This window comes from Brassica oleracea, chromosome C2, assembly GCF_000695525.1.
Source record: "Brassica oleracea var. oleracea cultivar TO1000 chromosome C2, BOL, whole genome shotgun sequence".
Lineage (NCBI taxonomy): Eukaryota > Viridiplantae > Streptophyta > Magnoliopsida > Brassicales > Brassicaceae > Brassica > Brassica oleracea.
Window position 1 is genome coordinate 35,548,960 of NC_027749.1, and position 12,292 is coordinate 35,561,251.

Here is a 12,292-nt window from a genome sequence, read left to right on the forward strand (position 1 = left end):
TTTTCAGCCAGCTCTTCTTGTTCGTTCCAATAGAGGATTTCCTCCTCTTCTGTCATTGGTTTGTCGAATGGAGAGCTTTCCCGAGTGAATAGGCTTCTGGTCCTCCTTGGAGTTCTGTCGACGTCCTCATCAGTATCGTTGGAGACATCGCTTGGATCCATGTCGACTTGCTCGACTCCGTTGTCCTCCGAAGCCTTCGCGGGAGGCGGAGGGCTTTCAGAGTTTCCCTTTTCGATGGGAGATTTCTCGTTAGGGTTTTGACCCGAAGGTCGTTCCTGCGAGGCTCAAGGCCTGTCGAGTGGGGTTGTGAAGTCGAGTCTTTTCCCGCGGACTTTAGTGGTTCCGTGGGGGCGGATTGCTCGAGTCCTTGCCGTTAAAGTTTCAACTTGTTTGGTCAAGGTGCTCACGAGCTTATCCTGTTCTTCCAACCTTTTTTCGTAGGTGGCGAACATCTTTTTAAACTCCTCGAGCGCTGCGGCGTTGGCTGGTGCGTTGTCCGCGGATACGTCCACTGCGGGAGTGTGGAGATCAGTGCCACTGCTTCCGTTAAGAGGAGTCTGCACGTTATCCGCGTCGTCAGTTGACATGTCTGGTTGAGCGTGATGTGGTTGAGAGTTAGATCGATCCGTACCCCCCTCCCCTCGTTCTAGCGCCAAATTGTGGAAACCGAAATTTGCACTTTCGATTTACGTTTAAATTAGGAAAGTAGGAAAACCCTAGTTTCCCAGAGGTCCCGGATATCTGCTAATACAACACGCTAAGCAATCAGAACACGAGATAACAACGATAAATGATATGAAATCGTAAAAAGAGACCAAAGAGAGGTCTTATTCCGAATTTGCGTATGAGTGTTTACAACAAGGTATAAGCCTGGGCTTGAGAGCTGTCGGCGAGGTTCCTAGTTCTAACAACCCTAAGACGGCTAAACCTAATTGAGTCGCAGCTCGAACAACAAAAACAGAAAGTTGCCTAATTTTCCTAAGTGCTAAGTTTGCTCTGGAAAAAGTCCTCCTCATGCCTCTCGCCTATGGCTCCTTATATACTGGCTCCTAGGTCAGTTTACGCTTTCCCTCTTTTGCCTTTAAGCCGCCATAGCATAAAAATGGAGATATTCCATTTTTTCCGATCTTCGTAATTATCTTCAAAATTTCTCATTTTTCTGCGGAAACTTGACATTTATCTTTCCTTGCGAACCAAGCGTAAACCGCTATGCGGCTCACGGGCTGTTGGTTAAGAAATCGTAAGTCGGGCCTCGAGTCATGTCTTAGGTTCCTTTGGGCCATCTTCTTACTCGAAGCGTTTATTATGGCTTCTTTCGATAAAGAACGAACTTTAAGCAGTTCTTACGGTAAAGTTTGATCGATAATTTAGAATGGTGGGGAACGTGAAATGGGTTCTCTACGGTCTTCGGGAGATAACATCGAAGGGTAGACGAGAATGCATGGACTAATGTCGTATCGACGTTTCGGAAGAGCTAGGTCGCTACGTAGCGACTGAACTTCGGCTCGAGCTTGGTCGCTACGTAGCGAACGAGTGGACGAACGCTCGGTCGCTACGAAGCGACCAAGCTTCGGCTCGAGCTCAGTCGCTATGTAGCGAATGAGCGGAACACGCGTTCGGTCGCTGCGTAGCGACCCTTTTCGAGCTCATATCCGATGTCTCGTGTTTCTTCTGCAAAGCTTTTCGTAAGGAAGAATCTATTTTGAAAAAGTATTTGTCGAAGAAGGTTTTTCGTTTTCTTCTTCGGGGATTTGGACGTTAACTTCGTCGTAACCGTTTTCGACCACAACACTGTCTTCCCCCTTTCCTCTTCGTCCTAGTTCCTCCTTATATACTCCTCCTTAGGTCGGTTTACCTCTTTTTGAGCCGGATTTGTCGCGAAGCGGGCTTTTCCATATTTCCTTCTTCTTCGTGATTATCTTCGGAAATTTGACATTTATCTCTTCCCGCGGATGAGATAAACCGTCATACCAGTCTTCGGGCTCAAGTCTTTTGGGACCATAGATGGGCCGTTGTCCGCAATTCGGACCCTCTTTAGGCCGTATCGAGACTTAAGCGTTTTTTACGATTTTACTCGCGAAGTAGCCGTTGGCATAGGCATGGTTCTTCCAACGGAACCCTGTTTCTTTGCATAGCCGAGGCAGTTGGTGTTAAGTTAACCATAACCTGCTCTACCACGAAGAATAGGAAACCGTTTGAGAGACATAACCTTCCCAACCTCTGGAATACTTTCGACCATGTTTTTTAGACGGAACATTGGTGTCGTATCCACGGACCTGAAGACTGAGTTACGGAAACTTCGGACGAAGATGCATGGTTATGGGATGGTACCAGGTTCGGAATGACACACGGAGAATTGGCCGCGCTAGCCAGGCGAGCTGATCCGTGCCACGGTCGAGCTTGCCGGCGAGCCGACTCGCCCGGCGACACGGTCGTGCTCGCCGGGCGAGCTCGCCGGCGAGTCGACCGGCGACACGGTCGTGTTCGCCGGGCGAGCTGGCTCGTGTCGCGGCCGAGCTTGCCATCGAGTCGACCGGCAACACGGTTGTGCTCGCCGGCTCGTGTCATGGTTGAGCTCGCCGGACGATCCGTTTCGACTATACGTCTGGTCGGCTTTTGAAGTTTTGAACGAGATTCGGTTTTTCTGAGGACTTTCGGACATCGATTCCGTCGTGACCGATTTTGACCCCAACAGTTTTGCCTAGGAAGGCGGAGTACGGTCCCTGCGAAAAGCAAAATATTCCGGGTTCCCAAGAAACTCCGGGTCCTTATACAAGCCCCCGATCTAAAGAGGAAACCCATGGTTCCCCATACGATTCCGGGTCCTATGTATAAAATCTGAGGAAGAACCTCCGGGTTCCTATGTGGCTTCAGGGTTCCAAAGATAAAAAAGAAGCTAGAACCTCGGGTTTAGAGCCCATCTCTTCAGGCCCAATAGTAGTCTCTGTGCTCTCTTAGTGCGCCGACGTGTCTAGTAAAAGTTTAAATAATAGTAAACCATCAAATAAAGTGAGTCCAGCGAAACATGAATCCTCACACAACTTGATGGATCATAGTCTCTCTTTTTCTCTCTAAAGCATACTTTTCTTAACATCACTTTATATCCTTCCATGTCACAGAAGTTTGTCCGTTCCTCCCAAAGCACTCTTTCGTCGGCGCACTAAGAGAGCACAGAATCTTCGGGTCCGGGGCAACCTCTATATCTAAACAGAGATCTAGATACATCCCTCAGAATTCCAACTCCTGAGGCCACGACTCTGAAAAACGCACCCTGCTACCTCTCAAGAAAGAGATCATCGACGAAAAATCTTGCTTCGTAAATGAGTCTAGTATGCAAATAAAAATCCAAAGGCGTTCTTTTTTAAAAACGGGGGAGGCCACATCAGGGCCATCGTCTTACAAAATAAAAGGGCACGAAGGCCCGCAAAAAAGTTTTAACCCTCACAGAGGGCAGGTACAACAAAAGAAACCCCGACAAGGGGTTAAGAGTTCCAAAAAAGAGACTATGTGTAGGAACCCGTTAAAAAAAAAAAGAATGGTTGAGTATCTTTGTGGTGGTCGAGTCGCGGGCGATAAGGATCGATCGAGAAGCTTTGAAGTACGAGGTGGGCGAAGAATTGATCGTGAGTGAACTATTAGTCGAATCAGTTGCTCGACCATAGTTAGAGGATGTCTTAGATTGATTAGACGGACGTTTTGGAAGCATCACATTTTTGGAAGTACGACGTTTTAGAAGCTCGGCGGTTTAGAAGCATGACGTTTCTTAACCACGAAGTAATCCTCAAAACTTTGTATCAGCGGAATATTATTTCGAAGACATTGGAAGCAGGATGGGAAGCAAGCATGATGGGATCGAAGCACGAAGGGAAAACCCGAAATTAGACAAAAACCCTAATTTCGGTATTATGCAAGTCTTCGATGAAGCCGAAGGATCGGGAAATATTTACCGCCAAGGTCAGACTTCAGATTGGAGTTTATTTAAAATATTAAACTCATCTGAACGGGAGCAGAAAAATATTCGGGGTTAATTGCGGATCAAAAAATTGCCGGAAGGACAGAAATCAGGCGAATGGACCGAGAAGCTCGAGGTGACTCGTTGCATGGGTTCAGAACGTGGTGTCAATCATCTAACAAGCTGAGTGTCTCCAGAAGCTCGAGGTGTCGCCGTGCATGAAAGCTGTACATGCAGCCTGACATGTAGAAGAACGAGGTGGATCGACCAAGCACAAGGTGTCTCCGCGCATGCAACCGAAGCATGCTGATCGACATGTGTGTGCTGCTGTGGCGCCTTGCATGAGCACTATTAATGCAGCCTAACATCTGGGAGGAGTGATGGCATCCTGCATGTGTCCTGGACATGCAGCCAGCCATATGGAGCACGAGGTGCCGCCGCGCATGCGTCCGGAGCTATGCGAAGAGACACACGGGATGCCACCAACCTGAAGCTGATTGGTTGATGTCTCCTATAAATACCCTACGACCCCAGATCATTTCTTCACATCCAGACCTGTCCACACCACCTTAAAAACGTGAGAGAAAAGTAGAAAAAGAAAGGAAAAGTTTCCGATCTATTTCGAGAATTTTAGAGAGATTGCGAGGTCAGTTCTCTACTGGTTTCGATTCAGCGCCTAGGGACGGTTCTGTCCAACTGAATTAGTCCAGGCCACTCAGTTCATTTGATGATCAACTAGAGATGCTGTCCGGAGTTAGTTCAGTTCTACGGGTTCAGATCAGTCGAAGTTCTGCTCGATACTCCGCCGGGAAGTACGAAAAACTGTCCAGAAGGTAGAGGAGGTTCTGTCCGAGTCCAGATCAGCCTGTCGAGGCCTGTCACCAGGTCTAACTGAGTAACGGTTTGACTAGTTAATAATTGAGGTTATGGCATGCTTGTTATTGCTTGAGAACCGTAGTAGCATGCTAATGGTTAGGTTGATTGGTTAGTTAGCGAATGCGGAATCCTTAGATGATATCGCTAAGTTGTGGATAGTTAGGTATTCTGGAATTAGTCTTATGCTAGATTCTGGAATATGATTGATTGTGTTAATTTGCGATTAATATCAGGAACATTGTGTTATTTTACCCGGTTTAGTATTAATCATTTATTGGCCATATAGCATTGGTGTAACCCACAATGCTAGGCATGTTTAAGGTGGATGTGTTGATTTTGTGGTGACTATTACTAGGAACCTTGTGTTATATTACCGGGTTTAGTATTAGTCGTATATTGGCCGATAGCATTTGTGTAACCCATAATGCTAGGCATATTGGGGTGAGTTAGTGTTCCTTCAGACCTCGTACCCGGCGGGGTCAAGGAAACCCCTTATTCGCTGGATCGGGAAGACTCAGATAGACGGGGTCATGGCCTATGGCTGAGTGATTACACGACGGTGTAATGTGGCAGTGACCCGAAGGACTGTGGACTGTCACGCGGTGAACCGAAGGACAGTGGGCCGCGGTCGGTTGAAAGTTCCTTGTTATGGCCTTTGTGGTAGGAAGATAGGATATTGCCGATAGTGAAGGAGGAACATAACGTCACCAGGGCCCGAGTTTGTTATATATATTATATCGTGTTTCGGGTTGTTAAACCCTAGTTTAAGTCGACGTTGAGTTTGGTGATGAGTTAGTAATTAGCATAATGCTAGTTATATTGCTATCGTTTACCGCTGCATATTTCGAATATTGCTTATTGTTATTGAATTGTGTTATTAGGTGAACTTCTCACTTTAGATTGTTTGGGGTGGGATAGCGTGGGGTTGTATTTGTTAGTTGGGGATTGTAACTCGCTGAGTAACATTAGGTTACTCATCCAACTCCGTTGTCCTTTTTGCAGGTCGCTTTACGTAAGGATGATCGGATAGCTTGGTGTTGGACGTTAGGACCGCCGGAGTAGATTTCATGCCTTTTGTAAACGGTATTACGTTATGTGTTTTGTTGGCTCGATTTGGCATTAGGCCGGACCCAGTCTTGAATTATTTCAATGTATGGATATTTCTTGAATCAATAAAGTAAGTGTTTTATATGCGCTTCATGAGTACTCTGATATTTGACTAGTCCGGTCTAACACAACGTTAGGTCGTGGTACGGGTTGAAAAGCCTTAGGCCTCGATCTAACAGAAAACGCTAACTCTAGGTACGGGTTGCAAAGCCTTGTGCCTTGACGCAAATTTCGTGACTCTGGCCGGATCATCCCTAACCCGTCACGTAGTGCTTCCGAACCATGGTGTTGGGTTAGACGGTCAGTCATGTTCTTGTTTGATTGTTGGCTGGCCAGTTGGCTCATTCATCTCTAACCCTGGGTGTTGGACGGTCGATCGGTCATGTTCTTGTTTGATTGTTGGTCGGTTGGTCGACCATATGTCTAGGATGGTTTGGGGGTGTTACACTAGGTGTCAGACGGAGGATCATCAGTAGTAGGCTCCGGAGTCTTCTCTATCACAGTCTTGCTCGGAATCACTGGCTCTCCCTCGAAAGAAGGAGCAGGGAGACCCGATACTCAGCCTCGGAGGTCTTTACCATCTTGTACCGCTCTAACGCACCTTCGAGATCCCAGCTGTCGGTCTGATGATTGAGCCACTCCCTCATTAGCTCCCAGCGAGCCACCACTATGGCGCCGCTCACCGCCATAGTCTTCTCAGCATCAAAGATCTCCGCAGCGCATCTCAGATCGCACACCTCCTCCTCCCGTTTCTCCAACTGCTCCCTCAGAGCGACATTCTCCGCTGCAGCCAACGAACCAGCCTCATCTTGGTTCCTCACCTTGAGCTTCAAAGTCTTGATCTCCTTCTCCTTGGCTAAGAAATTATCCTTCTCCTCACGCAGCTGGGAAGTCAACTCAGTTAGGTCAGCCTTGAGTGAAGCGTGATCACCCATCCTCTCACCGAGATGGAACAACTGGGACATTGCCTTCAAAAACAAATCTATCTTTAGTAAAAAAAATGAGATGCCAAAAGAAGTAAAAAGGAGAAAAATTTGTTACCTGGAGGAGATCACCCTGGATGAATTGGATGGACCACCGAAGTCAGAGGAAACACCTTAGTGTTGAGATTAGCCAAAATCGTGGCTGGATTGCTCGACGACGACGGAGAGACCCTCGGGGTAGATCCCGAAGCCTTGGATTTCTTTTTCAAAGAAGAAGCTAGAGCAGTCGCGGCTTGACATTTGTTGCTCCTGATGAATTGAACTTCATCTTCATTATCACTAAGGGCAGCCTTCTTGGGAGCAGCTTTCTTCGCCGACATGACCTCTAAAGCACTCTTATACTCTGCCAACGCCTCCTCACCTTTGGATCCCGACATATTACCTGAATTATGGCAGTAATACATCTTAGCGAGTTGTTCACAGTAAACAAAAAGAAGAGATCAGAGCTTACCCCAGATGTTGCAGCGCTCCAATACTTCTTTGCTCACAAGAAAAGGGACCTAACGACGCTCTTGTGCTCTCAGTTTTGATCTTGTTACTGGTCCACTCCACAAGCTGGCTAGCTCATTTGGTTCTTCTCTTCTCAAGTCTGGCTCTTCTCTGCTCAAGTATGCCTCTCCCTCGTCTGACTCACTCAGCTCTCCAATGTCTCTACTCATGGCTGCACCATCCCCTCCTCCTTTAAAAAGATTTGACCTCAAATCCAATTCATCTACAACAAAAGGAATCAAGTCAGAAACATTGAAAGTAGAACTTATAGTATACTTACCTTCAAGATCAATCTGATAAGCATTGTTTTTGATTCTTTTCAACACTTTGAAATGACCATCTGTCCTTGGCATCAGCTTCGATTTCCTTTCAGCAGGAAACCTATCCTTCCTCAAGTGGATCCACACGAGATCACCAGGTTCCAGCACCAACTCCTTGCGGCCTTTGTTCTTCTGTCTTGCATACATCTTGGTGCGCGCCTCTATGTTCTTCCTGACCTGCTCATGCAAAGACTTAACAAACTCGGCCTTTTGCTTGCCATCAAGGTTAGCTTGTTCTTTCAAAGGTAAAGCAAACAAGTCTAAAGGAGATAATGGATTGAACCCATACACAACCTGAAAAGGAGTAAGCTTAGTAGCTAAATGCATTGACCTATTGTATGCAAATTCTACATGAGGCAAACAATCTTCCCAAGTCCTGATGTTCTTTTTAATGATAGCACGCAGCAAAGTGGACAGAGTCCTATTGACTGTTTGAGTTTGTCCATTAGTTTGTGGGTGACAAGTAGTTGAAAACAACAGCCTAGTTCCTAGTTTTCCCCACAGAGTTTTCCAGAAATAACTAAGGAACTTATAGTCTCTATCAGACACTATAGTCCTAGGCATGCCATGCAATCTAACAACATCTCTAAAGAAAAGATCAGCTACTAGAGATGCATCATCAGTCTTATGGCAAGGTATGAAATGTGACATCTTAGAAAACCTGTCAACAACCACAAAGATACTATCTCTACCTTTCCTGGTCCTAGGCAATCCTAAAACAAAGTCCATAGAGATATCAACCCAAGGCTCAGTAGGAATGGGGAGTGGCGTGTACAAACCTGTTGATTGGACTTTGGACTTGGCTTGCTTGCACACAACACACATGGAACATACCTTCTCCACCTCTTTCTTCATGCTCGACCAATAGAACTGTTCCTGCAAGGTAGATAGTGTCTTGGCGACTCAAAAGTGACCCATCAGCCCTCCTCCATGAGCTTCCCTGACATAAAGTTCTCTCAAAGAACCACAAGGGACACACATGCGGTTATCATAGAAAAGAAAACCTTTCACTTGATAAAATTTACCACTAGCATGTTTTTCAGTCTGTCTAAACATTTCCTGAAACTCTGGATCATCAGCATAACAAGACTTAAAGTGTTCAAATCCCAAAAGCTTTGTTTCCATTGAAGATAAAAGAACATACCTTCTGGATAGTGCATCAGCCACAACATTTTCCTTACCTTGCTTGTAGTGGATGACATATGGAAATGTCTCAATGAACTCAACCCACCTAGCATGCCTCTTGTTCAGCTTCTGTTGACCTTTGAGATGTTTAAGGGATTCATTATATGTGTGGATCACAAACTCTTTAGGACAAAGATAATGTTGCCACACCTGCAAGGCTCTCACCAGGGCATACAACTCCTTGTCATAGGTTGGATAATTCAAAGTGGCACCTCCAAGCTTCTCACTGAAGTACGCTATAGGTATCTTTTCCTGCATCAACACAGCTCCAATTCCAACTCCAGATGCATCACATTTTATTTCAAAAGTTTTAGAAAAGTCAGGAAGTACAAGTAAAGGAGCACTTGTTAACTTCCCTTTCAGCAGTTGGAATGCTTCTTCCTGAGCTTGCCCCCAAGTGAATCCTACACTCTTTTTGATGATTTCAGTCAGTGGGACAGCAATTTTACTGAAATCTTTCACAAACCTTCTGTAGAAACCAGCAAGTCCATGAAAACTTCTGACTTCTCCAATGGTTTTAGGGATCGGCCACTCCGTGATAGCCTTCACCTTTTCCTCATCAACCTGTATGCCCTGTGATGTCACAAGAAAGCCTAGAAACACAAGGTTATCTGTCCCAAAAGAGCATTTCTTATAGTTAGCATACAGATTCTCTTGCCTAAGCACATCTAGCACTTGTCTCAAATGATCAACATGTTCTTTCATGGTCTTGCTATAAATCAGTATATCATCAAAATACACCACAACAAATCGACCTATCAGAGCTCTCAAGACATGGTTCATTAACCTCATGAATGTACTAGGTGCATATTAGTAAGGCCAAAAGGCATGACAAGCCATTCATACAATCCTAGCTTAGTTTTAAAAGCAGTTTTCCACTCATCTCCTTCTTTCATTCTAATCTGGTGGTAACCACTCTTTAAATCAATTTTAGAAAAGACACATGAACCAAGTAACTCATCTATCATATCATCTAAGCGTGGGATAGGATGTTTGTACTTAACTGTGATGTTGTTGATGGATCTGCAGTCTACACACATGCGCCAGCTCCCATATTTCTTAGGCACCAGTAGCATAGGTACAGCACAAGGGCTCAAGCTTTCCCTGATGTGGCCTTTCTCCAAGAGTTCATTGACTTGTTTCTGGAGCTCCTTTGTCTCAACATGGTTTGTCCTGTATGCTGGCCGGTTTGGAATGGAAGCTCATGGTACAAAGTCAATTTGATGTTCAATACCTCTAATGGGTGGTAAGCCAACTGGATTATCCTCTGGAAAGACATCCCTATACTCCTGCAAAAGACACTCAATCTCTTCTGGAATCACAGGATCAGTGTTAGTAGAAGAGATCAACAACTCCTTGTAAACTACTAATATCAGATTTGGTTGTTCAAGCATAGCAGTTTTGATATCTTTAGTAGTAGCAAAGAGGTTCATCTTACTTACATGTTTGGATTCATCCAGCATCAAGGCTTTACCAGTGGCCTTATCTTCATCCTTTCTCTTCTTAAGATGCATTTGATCCTGGTGCACTTCCTGAGGCGACAGTGGTACCAGCGTGATCTGCTTCTCCTTGTGAGTGAAGGTGTGCCTGTTGGTGAAGCCATCATGTACTGCCCTCTTGTCAAACTGCCAAGGGCGACCAAGTAGAATGTGGCTAGGTTCAAGAGGCGCCACATCACAAGTGATCTCATCCTGATATCTCCCCACTGACAGTAAGACTTTTACTTGCTTGCTGATCTTTAGCCCTCCCTCTTCATTGAGCCATTGCAAGAGGTATGGCTTACGATGCTTATACACCTCAAGACCCAATTTCTCCACCAGTTCCTCACTTGCTACATTGGTACAGCTTCCTCCATCAATGATCAAGCTACAAACTTTGTCATGAATTAAGCATCTGGTGTGAAACAGGTTCTCTCTTTGCCCATCCTCTTTGGCTTTAGGTTGAGCATTGAGGAGTCTTCTGGTGACTAGCAACTCTCCTCGGACAGGATACTCCACACCCTCATCCTCAGACTCCTGGTCGGATTTTTCATCTTCAGAAACCACATCTCCATTGGCTAGGATAATCATCACCTTCTTGTTGGTACAATCATTGGCATAATGCCCAATCCCATGACACTTGAAGCATCTGACATTCCTGGACCTAGTGGCTGTCGCTGGTTCTTTGCCCTTGTCATCTCGCATTGCTTCCACTGATGAAGACCCTTCCTTTGGCTTATCAGATGACTTATCATCCTTGGAGTACACTGATTTTGCAGTAGAGCCGTATGGAGTTTTTGCTGAACTCTTCGTCTTGTTTGGCTGCTCAATCAGAATAGCTTTGTGCAGTAGCTCATCCATGTCCTCATACTCTTGTAGCTCCAATCTGTCTTGTATATCTCTGTTTAACCCTCCTTGGAACCTAGCCATAGTTGCCTCAGCACCCTCAATCAAGTCAGCTTTCAAGATGAGTGTCTCCATCTCCTGGTGATAGTCTTCTACACTCTTGGCTCCTTGAGATTTGGTTCCTTGAAAAAGCCTTCTCAATTTCTGGTGAAGATCTCGCCCATAGTGAGTAGGAACAAACTTCTTCTTCATCACAGTCTTCATCTCAAACCTGGAAGCTATCTGAGGCTCTCCATTGCGTCTCCTAGTAGTGGCAATCTGCTCCCACCAGTTTATAGCATAACCACAAAATTCAGTGGCTGCTAATCTGACCTTCCTCTCCTTAGTAAACCGCTGGCAATTGAAAACCAACTCTATCTTCTTTTCCCACTCCAAATAGGCATCTGGATCATTCTTGCCATGGAATGGAGGTATTCTCAGCTTGAGATTGCCTAGATTATCAGCTGCTTGTCGTCTGCGGTTATGGTGTCTACTGTGTTGGCTAGCCTGAGATTCATTATCACTCTCATCAGCTAAATCCTCTTGAACTTGTTCAGCATAGGTCCTATGACCTCCAACTACAACTCCTGGTCCCCTTCTAGGCCCTATGCGTGCTCTCTGAGCTCCAACAGCAGCTCCCCTCTCTTGTCCTGCATTGTCATCAAGTAAATTTTCATTAACTTGTTGAGCACAGTGGTAATTAGCTTGCATTCTTCTAGTTATCTCAGCCATCATAGCCTCAAATTGAACTTGGTTGAGGTTGATTTGCTGAGCTGCTGGTTCTCCTACTTCCTCTCCATCTCGTCCATCAGCCATTGTTCCTGAAAGATAAGTTAGCAAAAACAAAGAAACACAAAAAAATTAAAACAAACTCTCTCTCACTCAATTTCAGCTGCCAAGTCTCTGCCTTTCTCACAAGTTCAGTTAAGATTCAAAGCTCTACACCTAAGATCTAGAACTAAACCCAAATGAATCAGAAAGAAAGCATTAAGAGATTTAGGCACCAGCTGACTTTAC

The 12,292-nt window shown here is 45.4% G+C and overlaps 1 pseudogene; it reads right to left on the reverse strand.

The window, feature by feature from the left end:
• Positions 1-6,450: 6,450 nt before the first annotated feature.
• Positions 6,451-11,515, reverse strand: LOC106324099 (annotated as a pseudogene).
• Positions 11,516-12,292: the final 777 nt, after the last annotated feature.